Source organism: Uloborus diversus, chromosome 4 (assembly GCF_026930045.1).
Source record: "Uloborus diversus isolate 005 chromosome 4, Udiv.v.3.1, whole genome shotgun sequence".
In the NCBI taxonomy this organism is placed as follows: Eukaryota; Metazoa; Arthropoda; class Arachnida; order Araneae; family Uloboridae; genus Uloborus; species Uloborus diversus.
In genome coordinates, this window is record NC_072734.1 from 65095942 (window position 1) to 65115452 (window position 19511).

Sequence of the window (19511 nt, forward strand, 5' to 3'; positions counted from 1 at the left end):
GATAAGTTCAAGACATACTTCGTATTAGAATAAGCTGTCATTGTACCTCATTAATGAGTGAAATATTACAAATCCTGATAACGCAATACATAATTTAGAAACAAAAAAGCATTAAATTATATTTAAAAAAAAAAAACATGCTATAAAACTTCTGACCATACAGGAATACAAATAACACTTACCTTGCTCGCGCAATCAAATCCAGTACCCAAAGCAGAAAGAAGGTGAAGAACTTCAGGAGCATCATTACACTTTACAGCTGTAGATCAAAAGAAACAACTATGTTACATTTTGATAAAAATGTCATTGTGAACTCAATCAAGTAAAGATCAGAATAAAAAAATAATCAATGGTAGCAAATCACACAAAAAAAAAAAAAAAAGATTACCATAGAAAGGTTGAATTCTTGGCATTTTCAGTTTCCATAGCTTATATTTGTAGACAATGTCAGCAAGGTCCGCAATAAGGAATGGTTCTTCTTGGTCCTAAAAATAAAAATTCAATGAAATTTTTGTTTTTAACATTTTTACTTTTTCTATATCTAATATATAGAAGGAAGTATTGGATTCATGCAAATTTTCAAATTTTGACAGATTCAAACTTTTTGAGGTGTGCCGAGTCTATTTCGACCATTTTTGGCATATATCTGTCTGTATATGTGTGTGTGTGTGACCAGTTTTTTGTGGCCACTCTACAGCAAAAACTACCACCTGAAATTGAACAAAATTTGGTACACATATGTACCCCTATGTGAATTTGTGTCCATTGGTTTTTGGCACGAATTCCTCCAAGGGGGCGTGCCTACTATTCTCCAGGAAGTAACTTGTGGAATCAAACAACATTTGGTCCATATGTTGCATCTAACAGGTACAGGTGCTGATTCAATTTTGGTGCCAATAGCTCAAACGAGGGTTGAGCTACAGAAGGTTTTTTGTCTTCGATTGTGACTGCTGTATCTCAAGAAATAATGAACGGAATCAAACAAAATTTATCGACAAGTAGCCCTTAATGGGTATAAGAGCTGATTCTATTTTGGTGTCAATAGCTGAAAAGGGGGGTGGCGCAATCAAACGTTCTTTTTTTCCCCATTGTGAGTGCCATATCTCAAGAAGTAATGCTATGTTCTGGATGAAATTTGGAGTAAATGTGAATCCATATGTAAACATGCGTTGGTTCATTTTGGCCTCAATCCCTCCATGGGGGGGGCTGATTTTTTTTTTTTTTTTTTTGTGAATAAAAATAGCTTTATAATTACAATAATGATAAAGATAATTCGTAATAGACTGTCATCTGCGTATTTTGTGTGATTTTAATTGTTGGGAAATGACCAAAAAATCATGATTTAAACTTTTCACTGTTGCTATCTTGTGTTTGTTAACAAATGTTTGTCATTATTTTCAGCAAGGCTTTTAAAATAATTTTAAATTTTCATTCCTTGCTTTGGTTTTGAGATGAATCGGGAAATGAGATGGTCGTCAAGTTTTTGGCGTGTGTAGTTCTGTTTTTTGTTGGGAATATTTCTTCCTCGTCAAGCATGGGGTGGGATCAGAATTATAAGAAAGATATAGAAGTTTCGTAATGGCCACAACATACTAGTTACTATCTTTATAATTTGAACAATTTATAAAACAAAATAACATCCCTATAATTATCAATATCATTATTTTTCTGAAAAAACATTAATAGGTATAAAAACATAACAGATAAACAGGCAATCTCAATTCCAGATTCTTATAGCTCTCATTCAAACATAATTAATAGATACATTATCAATAAACTTTTTTATTATTTGAAACTGATAAGATGATGTGATGTGATAAATATTTCTGTTTTAAGTAGTTTTTTTCAACATGCACACCAAAAAACCAAAAAAAAAAAAAAATGCTTATGCTTTTGTCCTTAAAGTCCAATGGAGCATTACTGACACCTCTTCTTCACAGGTGCGGTAAGTTCTTGCTTAACTGCAAATTATTTTTATCTACATCCAATATTTTATAGACAGAAATTGTGTTTGATAATGCAAAATGTGTCAAGATGCCAAAAGGAAAGTCAATCAGACATGTCATAATCCATTTTGCTGTATTAATGCAAATCCTAGACTTCATAAGTCTGGGAAAAGTGAATTAAGGATTTGAGCAAAACTAGATTTTGTAACGTCAGTACACACAAAATTTACAATTTTTTAAGGCTAAGCTTATGAGTTATGGGCAGGGTTGGCAAGTGTTTTGATAGTTGATGTTTTTTTTCTGATTTAAATTAAAAACCCTAAATTTCTGTCCAAAAACCTGTCTAAAACTATAATATTGGCAACATAACTACCTTAACAAGAGATCCTTAGTTACACAAATTTTGATTTCATACACAAAAGGAAGTTTTTTGACTGTTTTAGCTTTTTAAAATGATGTGCTATAAAAAATCCCAAACATTATTTTGATTCAACAAGTTGCTTGTCTGTAGAATCAAGAGCTATTATTACAAAATAAAAAATATTATATGGTCCAGATTCAGCTTCAAAAACTATTAGAAGCTTAAGTGAATTAGGTGGGTTTAAGCAAACTTTAGCTCATTTATTAACAAGTTAACAGAAAATGTTAATTACAAGAGAAAAAAAATTAGCACCATCAAAAATATTTTGATAATTTATAATTAATTCTTGAGTACTGATCAACTTAGTTTTATTTTCACTTAAAAGAAAAAAAGATTACATAAATAGTGAAATAAGGATTTTTAATTTTATAAAATGCTTGCAACTTATTGCTTTAATCATTAAAAAATTCAAACAGAATTACATTGAAAATTGTATTCAAGTTTTAATACCAGCAATTATTTTTATGCATGAAATTAAATTTAAAAGAAAGTTAAAAAAACTTATTTCAATTAAATTTACTAATTTAGTTTTTTAATAATTGGTATAGTGAATAAATAGTTAAATAATTTTTCAGCATGAGGAAAAAATTATGTTTTTATAGAAAATATCAATATAATGACTGAATTTCACAATTATGTCAGTATTTGAGTTTTCAACAGGTTTCTAACAGACCATATCAAAATTCCAACCCTAATTATGGGACATTCAAACAAAATTCATCAAAATGGAGGACCAAAATGTATCTCCAGTTTCTTACAATTGAATATCTACGGATCTCCAAAAACAATGAATAAACAAATGAAATTATGGCACTGGTGATTAAAACTGAAATTTAGGTTGAAATTCCAGCCTGAAATTTTTTTCCCCCTTCAAGATAACTGGTGTAATTTAAACTATTAAACATACTCATATCAGGCAAAACATTTAAATGATAAATGCAGTTTTAAGATATTTCTAAAACAAAAACCATACATACTGTGCGATGGATTATGTCATCCACAAGATCAAAAACAGTTTTCTTAGTAACGATTTGAACTGATGGATTTCCAACGGGAGATTTCATTTTAGCACTTAGTTGAAATTGACTATCAAGATAAAAATGCAAAAATACTGAAGAACAAAATGGAAGATTCCAGGAAATGCTTCAAATCTGAAAGGAATAAAATGAAATTGGTTAGAAACATTGAGAAGTAAATGAAAATACAAGAACATAAACCTAAGCAAAAAAAAAGTAAACAAGTATATGTAAAGATAAAAATACTTGAGCATGAGATTTTTTTTCTCTCTTACTTTCAGCATAGAAGAAAAAATAAAATTTTTAAAGAATAATCATAAGAAAAAATTGCATTTGCTTATGCAGTTTGCAATTTTTTTAGTATTTGTTTTTTAATAGGTCTATTTAATATTTTTGAAAGATTGTTATATGTGTTTAAATTAATTCATTAAAAATTAATATTTTGATTTCTTTAATTTTAATTGTTAAAGAAGCTCTTTTATTTAAACTGTTGTTACTCAGAAACAATGAAATGATTTATGCAAAAATTTAAATTTAAAATTACATTACTCAATTTACCATGTTACACTGTATTATCTGGCATGTCGGGAAAAAAGCGAGGTTGACCAGCATCTGGGAAATTCCAATTTTCCGGCGTGTCAGATAATTCAAGGTCTATTTTGCATCAAAACAAAAGTAAATTTCACCATTCAGTTCCAATCAGAAAACAAACCAATAAGGAAAAAAGAAATAAATCTTGAAAGTAACCTTCTTTCCAAAAAAATATATACAGTAGGCCCTCTGTTTAATGATGCTCTATTTAACGACTTTCTCTATTTAAAGACTGCTTTTCACGGTCCCAGATGGCCCGCTGTAGTGTTAAAAGCATTGTTTAAGGACGTTTTTTGTGGTCCCTTGAAAGTCGTTAAACAGAGAGCCAACTGTATATTGAATATAGTATGTGTTTGTCATTTATGGTAGGTCATTATTAATGGATTTAATTATGTGCCAATAAAGTAATGAATTCAGAAACAAACATCCTTACTGTGATTTGTTAATAATTTTATTAAAAAAAATATTTTAGGTTACTTTTCAAGAGGTACAAGTTTATTTTTTATTTATTGAATGGCTATGGTAAATTCTTTAGCACTGGTTTAAGGGAGGAAACTTACTGCTAAAATGTTTGCTTACTTAGTTTTAATTTAATTTTTATAAAATTATTCATTATTAAACAATATTTTTCTTGTTTCAATAACAAATGACATTGTTAGTAAATATTTTACAAAATTAAACTGTTTATTAATACTAATAAGATTACTGTATAGAACTTATATTCATTTTTAAGATGAACTTATATATTTTTATAGTATTAATTTTGTTTCCTAACCTCGATTTTTCCAGCATGCCGGAAAGGACCAGGCAAGTGTTACTAAAAATCTGGGGACCCCCGAATTTTGCGGCATGCCGGAGAATGCGGAGTAATACCGTACAATCTCAAAAAAATTCATGCACATGAAATACAATTCATGCAAATACAAAACATAGTTCACCATTTTTTGAAAAAAAGCAACTTTGAAAAGAAAAAAGTAAAATTTTACTATAGATAACTTTATGCAACTAATTTTTAAGAGTTTGAACTTTAATCTTGATTTTGAATTAGTCTTTGATCTCCTGTGCATGATTTCAAAACAATAACCACTTTCAAAAATGAAATAATAGCTGCAATAAGGATTTTTAAGGCAAATTAAAAAGGAAAAATTTTTGTCTCAAACAGGATACGAGATGTTCAGGAAATCGGGTATTAAAATGTCATATTGCATCAACAGCATACCAGTCAAGTGCTTTTTAAACAAATTGAACTCTCTCAGAGTAGAAAAAAATTGGCCTAATTCATTTAGAATGATTATAACACTAATTTTATACACTACAAATTCAGCCTCAAATTACTTTTATAAAACTTGAAACTCTGCGTTTAGAAATCTGGCAGGATTAAAAATTTGAAAATTGATATTGAATTACTATTATCAGTTTTTAAATTATATATATATATATATGTATATATATATATATATATAATAGGTATAAGTTTATTTTATCCTACAAGTGACAATTAACATTACACGTAACATGTGACATTGACATGTAAAGCTTTAGGGAATTCAGAGAAAAATCAGGAACATTATTTTATCACATTTTTTGGGAAATATACCTACAAATGAAAAAAAAAAGGAAAATAAAGCAAACAAGTATCAAAACTGTCAGTTTGTCTTTGGGATCGTAATCATTTTCCTATGTAAGATTTTTCCTGAAATTCTAATCAATAAAAAAAGTTTTTAGGAAATTTCGTTGTTTTGATGATAATCCGGGAGAAATTTAACTTATATTAAGGAGTATGGAGTAGGCAGAAAAGTTCGGGAGTACCTCGAACGAATCCAGGGAGTTAATAGCGTTGTGATTTTCACGACAAAATTTCAGTATCAAAAGAACTAACAATAGCATTATTATTCAGTAAGTTACCGCCTTATAGCCAGGGCTAAGGCAGAAATACGTGAAATACACCGCCAGCTCAGTCATTTCCAGCCGAGGACTGCAGTTTTGTGGTTTGGACAAACTTAACCTGGCAGTATCATAATGCTGTGATTAGGATCTGCTTAGCTTTAACAATGCTGCCAGGTTTGGTTTGCCTCAACTATACTAAAACAGCTTCAAATAAAATGACAATAATGAAAAAACACTTACATGGCTTACACTCAGCTTATTAGACCTAGTCAGCTGGTATCCCAAGGTGGACCACCCTCACACTCGTATGTCAAAAGGAAAACTGCAAGGTATGCGAAGGCAAGCCTTCCCTATACAAAAATAAATAAACAAATAAATAAAAATAAAGTCTGTTGTTAAAAATCATTGTGCAACAATGATGCATCAAATAGTAATAACAATACAGTAACAATTACAAATAAGTTTACAATCTGCACAAAAATAGATAACAGCATCTCATGCTAAGCACAAAAGAGGATATCAGCAGCTGAATCCAAAATGAGTGGCAACAAAAGTTTTATGACTCCATATATACTTAATTCAGGTGCTTACTTTTTAAAAAATATTTTCCAATCACAAATGGCTATAAAATATTAGTTAGATAAAATAGTTTACAAATCAACCGTACAACCATCTGGTGACAAAAACTCAATTTTGCTTAAAAAGTGAAGCTGCAGTTTTTATGCTCAGCATGTCACTATTATTGCATTTCAATAAAAATGTTGGTACTTGTAAATTTCTGACACCTAGTTTAAATGAATTTAAGTAGCACTGATTTTATTACTTTAAAATGTTATTTATAACAGCTCATTTGCTTTACATGCCACTTTTTTTTATTGAGCTGACCTACAAGTGTTATATACACAAACACTATACTATAATGTAAATTTGCATTTTTATGGTGACAGAAAAGTCAAAGTCAAAAAACATTTAGTTTATTTTGTTTTATACCTATTTTGCAGTAACTATTAAATCACCTTATTAAAACTCATTATCCTATTTTAGTATGTATGTTTACTAAAACACAAGGTTTAATTAAATTGACAATTCAGGAAACAGTCACCAAAGGTCCCTATAGCCAACAATTACCAACATAGCTAGATTGGAAGAAAAAATGATTATTCCTTACTTCATATATCAAAATAAAGGATAAGTCTCACTACAAATTTGAATCTAAGATAATTAAACAAAATGAGTGAAAAGTGATGAACAAAAATTCTTTAAATTATATATTTTTAATAATTTTATTGCCAGGCAGTAGAATAAGAGTTGGTCAGAATTGGGCTTCAGCAGATATTTAGGTAAAAGGGATCAGTGCAGGAGTTGGCTAAAAATTGTTAAACTTGACTGCAAGTAAGGCTTGTCAGATGTCTGAAATGTTCAACCAGGACACCGGAATCATCCCCCCTTCCCGTCATCTTGAGTATTCAAAAGAGAACCTGGGGTGAGAGTCGACTCAAGAAAAATTTTCTGAAGACAGTGTGAAAGTTTTAGAAAGTATGAGGATGCTCGAAACCTCCCCCCCCCCCCATAAAAACTTTTGGAATAGGCTAACAAAAACTATTGAAAATAAACATTTTAAAAGTTTTTTTTTTTTTTTAAATGACTTTTCAGCTTTAGAATGTGTTGTCAGCCCAAAACTTTTGGAAACTTTGGATCACAAGCATCCCTGAAAGGAACACACCCCTGGCTGGTTTTTAATGTGTTTTAAAGGGTAGTTCATTCTCAATACTGATACTAATTATGAGCCTAAACAAGGGGCTTATAATGAATGACACAAGCAGATAAATTTAAGCATTTTCTTTCTTACGTGTTTATATTTGTTATCTTTGAATAAACTTGAACAATATTTACATGTATTTTTCATTCACTAGGATTTCTTTAAACTTTTTGGTTTTAATGTTGTTGTAAAAATCCTCACAAGCTGATCCGATATTAATTTTACAAGTCTGTTTCAAATGACAAAGTAGTTATCCAAAATAATTCTTTACAATTAATTAATTTTAGGCTTTTTTGGTCATCTAAAAATTTTTTATCTTTTTCCGGGACACCAGGATTTTGCCTGAAATACGGGAGTCGCGATCAAACCGGGACATCTAGCAAACCCACTCCAAGTCATCATTTGACAGTTTGAAATAAGTTGAATTAAAAATAAAAAGAAAACTGAAATAACATTTTTATGTAATTCCATGAATTGTTTTTACTTTTCCCTGGAAAAGTTACATGGGTCAGCTTGATTTTCAAGGCTCCTACAATAAACCAGCAAAACGTAACCTGATGAAGATCAAATACTTTCAGTTTCAATTTCTACTTGTCAAACTTGAGCAGTTCTAACCTAATAATCTTGCTGTAGTTTTTGTAGCAACAGACAACAAATCAATTTAAAATAATTTATAGATTGTATTTGTTTAGATTTTTTCTCTTACCTAATAAAAAAAGTACAATATTTGAGAAGGCTATTCCTTTCTTTTTTAATGCATAAATTAGTACTTTTTCATATAGTCAGTTTCAAGCACAACAATTTTACTAAATTTATAAAAATAATCAATGATTATCAAGAGTTAATGCATATTCCAAACAAAAATGTTTCTATATTACTGCTTGATATTTTGTTATAGAATGTTGTGTTTCATTTGAATTCTTACATCAAGTCAGCGGTGCAAAATACATCCAAACTTCCATTATTATTTTCATATTATGCAGGGGGATATATCCAAGTTTAAGAAATTAAGTTTTAAATAGATTAAAAAAAACTGTTAAACCTTTTAAATTTTATAGAAAATCTTTATATGCGAGAAATGCGACAACTAACATTCGATTAAGAATATTTAGCATCTTAATGTGAAATAATATACGACATTGAGTTTCTCTACACAATAGCCAAATATGAGGCAAATAGTTTGGGGGAAACTTCAAGCAAACATTTTATGTTAAAAAAAAAAGCTTAATTTAATAGAAAAAATATGTATGAAACATAAATAACAACACAAGTTCTATAGATTATCAAATTGATATCAATAAACAGTTTAATTTTGTTAAAATATTAATGTTATTTTTATTATTCCGATATTAAAATCTTATTCCGATAATTAATCTAATTAATTAATTACTTTTATTAAAATTTGATTAAAGTGAAGCAAATATTTGTAGTTCTGACATTAAAATATTCTACACTTACACAAAGAATGAATAAAATAAAGTTTCCTTTCCAATTGAAAATTTAAAATATATATACAGTGAAACCTGTGTATAACGATACTATCCATAACAATTGCCTGTCTATAACAATATATTTTTTTTTTTGGCCCCAGCAAAATGTCAGCATGAATAATCAAACTGTCTATAACGATAACCTGTCTATTACGATATCTTTTTTAGGTCCCAACTGTATCGTTATAGACAGGTTTTACTGTATATATATGTATATATGTGTATATATACACACACACATATGAATAATAAAATACAGTTTTCTTTCTAATTGGAATTTAAAAAAATATATAGAAATGAATAAAATATTATGATTGCTTCCAAGTCCATCATTTAATTGGCATATAACTAAATCCGTAATGAATGATCAGTATTAATATTAAACAAAAACATACTAATTTCATCCCACTCCAGGTTTAATGTTAAAATGTTTATATTCTTGACTAAAAAATAACTTTCTTCAGTCTGCTTTTTATTGCAAAATAAACTCTAAAATGCAAGGCATGTCAGAAAATTTGGAGTTCTTGCACACTGGTAACCTTGTTCATTTCCGCATGCTGGCTGATATGGGCTAATTCAGTAATTTAGATGTAAAATTATGGGAAAACTGAGAGCTAGCTATGTATTTAGAAATTACAAATTAGTGCTTCAAATTGTTACAAAATTTAACTACTTTTCAAGAACCATTCCATTAATTTTCACGTACTTTTTGGACCCTCTAGTAGGTAAATGAAGGACTTTTCAAGGAGTATGATAACTTTAAAATAAGGATATGCTGTAGGTCAATCTTTTTTTAACAGGGGAGAGCAGAGCCCATGTGGATGTTTGTTTTTTTATTTTAAACAGAAAGCTATCCTTTTCCTTTTTATTTTCTCAACTCACCATCTGATCCTAATCCCTTCAAATGTGCATGCTCAAACATGTAACATTTTCTTTAAAAAAATATTCAAAAATACTATGTGTCCTTACATGGAGTATATTTGTATGGTCACATGTAAAGTCATGTTGACTACTGAACTCGGATCACAGCTTACACACAAGCAAAGAATTGAAGACAGTCTGTTCGTTATTTTAAAATTATTTTAAGCAACATATTTCTTCAATTTTTTTGAACAACTTATAGCATTAGGGTACATTAAGACTGCCCAAAGTGCCCCCAAAGTTGTATACAAATATACTCAATGGTTGGATGTTTATGATTTTGTTAAACCTACCCTAGTAGAAAATGTTGACAAATTGGCAAAATTAAGCATCATAGTCAATATTTTTATAATTAATTTTCATAATACAATATAAAGTTGTATTAACATTCAAACAAATTCAGCATAAATTACTTTTAGCTGAAATGATCAATATAACTCTGAAAATTTTACTGCTAATAGTTTCAAATTTCCTTGGGAAGTGGATCATAGTTGCCATTGATTTTTTTTTCATAACTTAAGTATCTTTTTAAATTAGGGAAAATTGAGCTACTCATATGTGCCCCCCTCTCCTCACATAGTTTACACACAGAAGTTAAGTAAACTGCTCATATAAACTTCCTAAGAATCTAGTTTCTTCGAGTACACAAGTTCTCTACTCAGACAAGTTAAAATATTTTTTTTTTTACTTTTAATTTAGTGATACTTTGAGGATACAATGTAAAAATATGTTATGTAACAAAACAGTTGCTTCTAAAAAAAAAAGAGAAAGAGTGAAATACTTTCTGCATCATAAAAGATAATGCTTATGACAAGACTTGCAGCTATTTATAACCTCAAATAAGTTTACCTCAAGATACCAATTTAAAACAAATCCATGCTGCAGGCAATTGGTCTCAACTTTTCTCCCTGCTAACATGCAAATACCAACATTTTATTTATTTGTTCATCAGGTGTGCCCACCAAGAGGGGGGGGGGGGGAGTCATGGTGCAAACTACGCCATTGAAATTTTTAGTGGGGGGATGTTTAGAAGGGTATTTTTTTTGTGGGGGTGGGAGGCTCTTACTTGGGGAAGGGGGATCTTTACGATATTTAGGGGTGTGTGCACCCTTGCTCTCAAGGGTGAATACATAAAAAAAAAAGAAACTAGAGATTACAATTGGGGAGGGGGGGGGGGGCAACACAAACTGGACAATGTTGTCAAAAATGTTTCCTCACATATATTTACTAATATGTGACAATACTACATGCTTTATTAAACAGCAGAAATCTATGAATATTTCAAAAAAGGGGAGGGGAAGAAAACAAGACTAAGTACCTAAACTGATAACATTTCATGAAAATACTAATATTTTTTAAACAATAAAATTTAATGGTTTGTATATGCTTGAAAATAAAACCAAATAAAAAATCGTTGTGCATATTTAAAACCTATTAAAATTCGAGAGAACAATCAGATGAACAGCATAAAAATGTTTTCATTAAAAAAATTGGTAAAAAGACGGGGAAATAATGTTATCGATTTCAGCAATTTCTCATATCTTCAATGTTATCATCAACGTCAAAACATATGATCTAGAATTCTGATAGATTAATTTCACATTTGATGATTGGTAACTGAAATACAGACGACATAAAAACAGCTATTTTTGGAATAAGCAAACATTTTTAATGAGAATAAATAACATCAAAACATAAATATCTTCGCATTAGAAAAGCTTTTAAAAATCAATTCTAGACATGCAACGAAAGAAAATCGAAACTGTCCAATCTTATAAATTTGACATTTACGGGGAATGCAGGGTGAAAAAAACATTGTGAGCACATTGCTTGGAACGTGATACTGCGCCATAGTTGGAAAACATCCAAAAGCGTTTCTTTCGTTGAAATTTGTCCACGTAGATCACAAATAAAAATTATAGAAGATAGGAATCTGCTTTAGGGAGATACGATTACAAGTAATCGAATCAGCTGAAGATGAAGGTGAAATGAAAGAAAGTGAAAAGCGCATTATGAAATGAATCTATTTTATAAGTTACCTGATGAGAAGCTTCCCACCCGTGGACTTCTGAAAAATTTAATGGCGGAATGGTGAAAATTTTAAGGAACGACTCGAAATAAAGAAAGGAGATCCAGGATTGTAGCAGTACTAATTTCACTAGAGCAGTAAAGACACACAACCATCCAAAAACGACTGAAAGAGGTACGTCATTTACCAAACCGCCGATTTATATAATGAGCTGTTGCCAACTGTCGAATCAGAAATGAAGGAGAAATGTGACGTCATTGGAGTATCTCGAATGGATGTGGGATGTCAAGAGATATGAAACCTTGATGATAAAGTAATCCACCGTCTTATTAGATTTCAAGTTTCATCGACGTCATAAATGAAATAACCAATTATACTTTAGGCAGGCTATTTCACATTTTGTTTTAAAGTTGTTTTAAATCCACTCAAGTGAAATCGACCGTATCATTCCCCAGCGTTTCCCTCACAAATTAACTACTTATCGAGTTTTAATCTAGTTAAATTTGACAAATTTCTTTTTGTTTCTCACAAAGGTGTCAGCAGGTAGTTTTCACAGTTACGTTAACATGGCTGTGGCAAGTTTTCACATATCCAGGCTCAACAGTCATTCCAAAAGATTGATCATTAAAATTTCCTTAAATACAGGGGTGTCGATCTTCCCAAAGGGCGATGGCGTACACCCCCTCAAATGCTATAGAACACCCACCAGAATAGGAGCCTCCTAAAATGAGAGCAAAATGCCTCAATTACACAAATTACTCCCTGTTAAAATTTCAATGGCGCAGTGCAGGCCTTGGACCCCTACTTTTATTAAAATTTAAAACAATACTCCAAATAAATAAAATAAACTGTGAAATGTTATAAAAAGTTCCATTAAAGTATGAAATAATTTGCCATCAACTACGACATTCATCGCCAATCGACCACGCTACCGTAACCAGTGGCGTAGCTAGACCCGACTTTCGGGGGGGGGGGGGTTACTTCTTTTATATATATATATATATATATATATATATGTGTGTGTGTGTGTGTGTAATCGCTTGGAATTTTTTCCTTTTCTTCTTTTTTTTTTTTCTTTCTCTTCTCTCTTCTTTTTCTCTTTTTTTTTTTTTTGAGACTAACTTTTCGGGGGGGGGGGTTGTCCCCAAAACCCCCCCCTTAGCTACGCCCCTGACCGTAACCCTGCCAGTTTTCAGTGGTTATAGATATTTTATTAAATCATTATTTCCATATTTTTTCCCTTTGATACTAAGTCTGCTAACTCAATATAAAATGGAGAATTGCGTATATGGAGGGGGGGGAGGGGGCATAACGTAGAACAATTTGCGTTTAAAATTGGCTATAGCTATTTCAGCAATGGTAAATATTTTCACTAATTTATTAGTGAAAATATTTACCATTGGGGCATGTTCCCCGTTTTGATAATTCCCCGTATAATGCACGCGCAACTTTAGCTCTTATTGAATTTTAAATAGTCTTAAATTTAGAATGCAGAATTAAAAGTAGAGTTGTGACAAAATGAGGTTGAGCAAACAAAACCTACTTTCACGAACTTGACATATCTCTTCAAAAGCAATTTACTTTGCAAGAACATCAAAAATGTCTCTTTGAATACTTTTATATTGCTGCCTGATGCATAACTTGAACAGTCATTATAATTTATATTACCAGTTTCTAATATTTTTACACTCCGTAAATTTATGAATGCAACAACAAATCACTAAGAAAAAAAATTCTTACAATTTTTGCTTATTATTACACTGACAATATTTTTTCTCTTCAATATTATAGTTCACTGAGCTAACAATCAAGGCCCTTATACGGCGCTGTATAATATAGCTCCTATAATAAGTGAAGCTCTAAATAATAACTGAAGAGACACCTGCCACAGAACTTATAGAGTGTGATTTGGCGGAAGGACAAGATTCCTTTTAAAAAGTCAAATTTAAATATGACTTACCCCCCATTCATCTCGTTTTATTTACAGATGGAATAGTTTTGACCGTAATACAAAATTAATTTTCAATTTTTCTTGTTATGCAATTTTATTAAAGATGGTGTCAAACTAGTGATGTAAGGCCTTGCGAATATGTATTTAAGAGAGAGAGATGGCGGAGTTGAAAATTTTGGGAGATAGTATTTTTAAAATATTTTTCGTTCTTCGAGGTCTCGCTGCTGTATCGGGAGAGGGGAGGAGACGTCCATGCTTATGGCAGGGCTCAGTCGCAGCAAGTAAACCGCATCTGCTGTCAGGCCCGTCATTTCTGGGGGTCAACTGCTCTTCTCCTAGACTTTCAAAAATATTTTCACGTGAGTGGGCATGGTTCAGCAGTTTTTTTGGAAAATTTAAATATATTATACCCCCTCCCCTCATTGGGAAAATTCGAAGTTTTGGGCCTGTTTGTTGTCTCGTACAAAAGTAGTGATTAGCACCGTGATACATGCATTGCACATTTTTTGCCGATTTCAAAACGGAGCTCATTACACATGTAAAGACTGTTATCTCCCCCCTCCCCCAACTCACAGATGATAAATCTGGTCAAGCTAGTGATTGAACACAATGCCTATATTGAAAAAAAAAAAAAAAAACATGATTACATTATGTTCTTAAAATCAGGGGAGGTAAGGAGAGCAGTTGAAACACTTCTTGTTCTTCGCCCAACTGACGGCCTGCACATTAGATAAAATTTGTTGCAGTCTCAATTTTTAAAACTTATCGATCAATCAAAGTTTCTGCCGTTACTTATATTAGAGTAGCTTTAAGTTAAACATATATTTGATGACTTGATCTATTCATGTTATATCATTAAAAAAAAGCAACCTGTTTCTCTATAATCCTTGAAGTTCTGTAATTAAATATTGCCGAAATAAATAAATAATTAATTAATTTTCTTAAACTCTAAGGAAACAATTTTCTATATGGATAAATATGTACATTTTTAATATTATGAAAAAAGTTTATTCCTCTTTATTTTTTCCCACTATCTGTAAGGACAGTTGACTCAAGGAGGGGATATTGCCCCCAATGCCTTTTCGCCCCCTGTATCTGTCGTTTCCATAGTGCTGCAGAGCTAGAGAAAAAATGGCTGTATGGAGCATTTCTCCAAGAAATCGGATTCAACTCCCATCTTAAGAGGATACATTAAATTTATTATTTAAAATGTATTGAAGAAGAAGGGATTCGCACAGAGTTAAAACCAGCAAACTTATAAGGATTATTTATTTAGCTAAAAGTTAGTCTGGAGGGAGAGGGGGGTAGAAACCGGTAAACTTTTTTTCAAGTAAATTTCTGCTTTTTAAATTAAAGCTGGAACACATCCCTCAAATTTACCTTTTTGGAGTGACAAAAATTCAACAAGCATGACGTCTGCCCAATAAAAGGTGCGTTCTCCTAAATATATTTTTCAAACTAGAGCCCTAATGTGAGGACAATATAAGTGGTATATGTTTCCCTTTATAATGAAACTAAATGTGAGAGAACACTCATAGTATTCTTCACTATACAGAGACCAGAAAATCGACTGTCCAGGTATGATGGGTGAAAATTGCTTCTACATTCGAACGAAGCAATTGCCTGTTTAGTGGTATTTTGATGGTTGAAATGTTAGCCCTAACTCCAGTGGATTAGCCCTCAACTCCAGTAGATAGCATTCATTGCTGACCACTTTTTCGTTTCTTCATTGTCCTTAAATGACAGTCTTACCAGTAAAACAGTTAAGTAACCTTATCCAGTTCAGCCTCTCCAAGCCAAGCCAAAGCATTTCTCTGCATGTCAAACATTACCGCAAAAGATTATCAAATTATGATACCGAGTTTCATTGTTGATGACGTCAGGAGCGTTACTCGATCATTCGCCAATATATATATATATATATATATATATATATATATATATATATATATATATATATATATATATATATATATATATATATATATATATATATATGAGGATATGAGATTACGCCAACCTTATGAATGATGACGCACCCCGCTTAAATGCTACGGAGCATTCCCCAGTACCGATGCCTTCCAAAAAGAAAAACTACCCCAAAACACCCTTTAAAAATATCAGGTGCACAATCTGAGCCTGGACCCTTTCGGGGCACCCTCGATTTGGTTGCATTTGCTCATAACTGAAAAATCTTCCCTACAACTGCAAACGTGGAAGATGATTCAGAGCAAGAGAACGTTTTGAGACTGTAGGATTTCCAGAGAATGTCTCACGTTATCTCACCCCTTGACAAGTGATAGGTGATATCTTGACCTTGATTAAGGACGAGGATGGACACAGAAAAAAACTGCTGGGACCCAGTTGAGCCTCGTGTGGACCGTGAATTTAAAGTTTCCCTTTCTTTATGTATTAATATCGGTAGGAGGGCGACCAGAATTTTTCTCTGGATAGGGACAGCGCTTGCTTCTTCAACTATCTTCATCTTTATGCTCTTTTACATTTAGAATGTTCGCCAAATTATTAGACTCATTCAACTAAGAATCAAGTTTCTTTGTCATAAAACAGGGTTTCTCAACGGACACCATACCGTCGCTTTAAAGCAACAGGAAAGGTGGATATCTTACTGTTATTCCTGGGATTATATGTCTAACTGTTGCTCTGAGGCGACGATATGGCCCCCTAAGGGGCCACAGCGAAATATATGAAAATTGGGTATTCACGAGAATTATGAAGGGGACCAGGTTGAATTAGTTTTGCTGTCAAAAGAAAACATAAAAATAAAATATTACATTAACTTAAACCAAACATGTATTCACATGTATAAAGGCCAAAATATGTATATGTTAAGAAAACAAAAGCTCAACATAAAGCGCAGTGCTTACATTAGTGTATTTTCTTCAAGGAACAATTTTTTGAACACGTTTTGAAATAACAATTCCAGACATGCGTTTTCGAAAAATGCATTACGCACAAAAAGGTGCTCGTAGTTAATCCTTGATAGATGAATAAATTTGCAATTATTGTTCTTGAGAGCCTTCATAAATAACATTTTTTCATAGGGAGGAAAAATAAAATTAATTAATAACTGCGTCAACTACTACACTTTGTTTTTTTAAATTTTTTTTTAAGTTATTATAATTTGTGTTTCTCTATGTTATTATGTTGAAATATCATATTTTGAAATACAAATTTAGAATTTGAAAATTATTTAGTTTGCTTTATTCATTTTTTTTTCTCCTTTCAGCGGTACTATTTTGAAATTGCGGGAATAGAACATTAAATATTTTAAGAGAATGTATTTGACATTGTTTTTATAACAGCAATGTTTTTTTCTCATTATTATTTAAAAGGGCTTAGTTACGTACGCAATAATTTATTTTAATCGTCAGAAAGGTGTAATTGAACCAAATTGGAAACGAAACCGAAAGAGAGAGAGAGAAGAACGAGCTATTCCTTCCGCGAAACCTAGTTAAACAATTTACTTTGACAGAGATATTTAGTAAGCAATCGCTTACATTTTAACTACGGTGTGTACATATACTGCACTAATGTACAACACTTGTATGTACTCTTTACAAGTAAAAGTGTTGCCTTTTCATATGATTAATTAAAAGCTCTCTTTCTTTAAAAAAATTCTCATACAACTTTTCTTTCAAGTTGTATTATTTTCTGTTAGCAAGCTTACATTTACTGCAATGAAAAGTTGGATGTTTTACATTTCGTTGTGATATTTTCCAGATCAGCTACCACTGAGTACTCATACAATAGAATATATACAGTGAAAAAGACTAAAAATTAAGTACGTCAAATATTAGCAGAAGTCTCAAACAAACAAAAACTGCCTTAAACTTTAATATATGTGCATTTATATATATATATATATATATATATATATATATATATATATATATATATAAAAGTCAGGGCTTACGTCTGAACATTCTTGCTTTCTAATTCATTTTGAATAAATACCTTAATGTCTTCTTTTTCATTTTTTTTTTTGAAAACAAGTGATAATTTTTCAATGTTTACATTTTTACAAATAAGACCTAAAAAATATTAAATAATTTGAACACCTTGTGGAAATCAAAGCACAAAACATGTGAACGGTTAAACTGAACTATTTATCAATCACCTAGATTCTTTATGATCTAAAAGCTTTTGTGGGATGACTTTACATTCAAAAGCGGACAATTAATGCATTGAAAAAGGGGTTCCTTGAATCCTCGAAACTCGTGTCTGCAATCTATTGCTAATTTGTGGATGGAAAGGGTCATATTTCCTACTGTTACTTGGTTGCACAAAAGTATTTTTTCATTTCTTATGCTTTCTGTATTTTTCTCAGAAGCAAAAAAGCTACAATCACCTTGAATAATCTTGAATCTTTCGAGTTTTCCGAGATTCGGTTCTGTATATAAATGAATTTTATCGTCAGAACTCGAAAGTTCAACAAAAGAACCGGATTGGAGCGGTTTTCATTGTACCTTAGTACCACTATATAAGCAAAGAGGGAAGGAAATGGAACGAAAGATAACGCTTGGATGGAAAAAGCATTTATTTGCACTACGGGGCCTCTTTAATGAATCAGGGAATGGAAGGACTTTAGACCAAGAGTTACAGTTCAGGACTTACTGAAAATATAGAGGGGGCGAAGCGAGTGGTTTTCTGCAGGAGAAGTTGAAAATTAGAAAGGTGTAAATTCGTGGATAAGATGAAAAGAAATCAGGTGAACTGAAAACAAATACTACTCAGTTTCGATTACAGTTAATCCGTGAGAAATCATGTGTTAGATTAATTGGTTGAAAAACCTAGAATTTAAGATAGAACTTTTTGCCCCCTATTCTAAATTTAATATTTGCTACTTTAACGAAGGAAACACCTTCGAAAGCAATACAACAATAAAAATGTTTGCAAGTGTTTAAAAGAAATATATTTTTCCTACAAAAAATCAATCAAAATCTATTTTAAACAAAATTTATCTAATCAATTTTGCTAATAATTTAGTCCGGCTCCACTGGAGCCCCGAGCACTTACGCGATTGTCCCTTTTGTCACATCCTGACTTGGGACTGGAAATAATTCGAGTCAGTTTCCTATTTTTCATATCATATAATTTCTTGTGATTCCTTTCATTCAAGAATTTGTCCTTTTTTAATTTTTTTATTAGAAATGTACAGAGAAAACATTTCGAGAGACTAGATTTGCTCCAATTAGAAATCATTGTTATTTTCGGTTTTCATTTCAACATATGTTATCGCAAATGGTAAAAGAAATTTAAATTTAAATTATATCAAATAAATTTAGACTTAAAGTTTTAACAAGATAACGATCAAGACATATAACCTATTTTCATGAAAATTAAGATATTTCTTTTTCACACTTTACAATTAAAGCGATAAAGATACGCTTTCCTTATATCGAGCAAAAAAGTTTATAAAGGAAAAAAAAAGTTAAAAGTTACTCTTCATAAATTTCACAAACAGTTTCTAAATATTGTT

General features: G+C 31.1%; 1 long non-coding RNA gene across 1 annotated transcript; it reads right to left on the reverse strand.

Moving 5' to 3' along the window:
* Nucleotides 1–181: 181 nt before the first annotated feature.
* On the reverse strand, nt 182–12250 carry LOC129219741 (uncharacterized). The gene is made up of 5 exons (XR_008580436.1): nt 12071–12250; nt 6102–6211; nt 3345–3518; nt 389–485; nt 182–259 (listed from the first exon to the last, which is right to left on the reverse strand). It is a non-coding gene; the product is annotated as an uncharacterized LOC129219741 (long non-coding RNA).
* Nucleotides 12251–19511: the final 7261 nt, after the last annotated feature.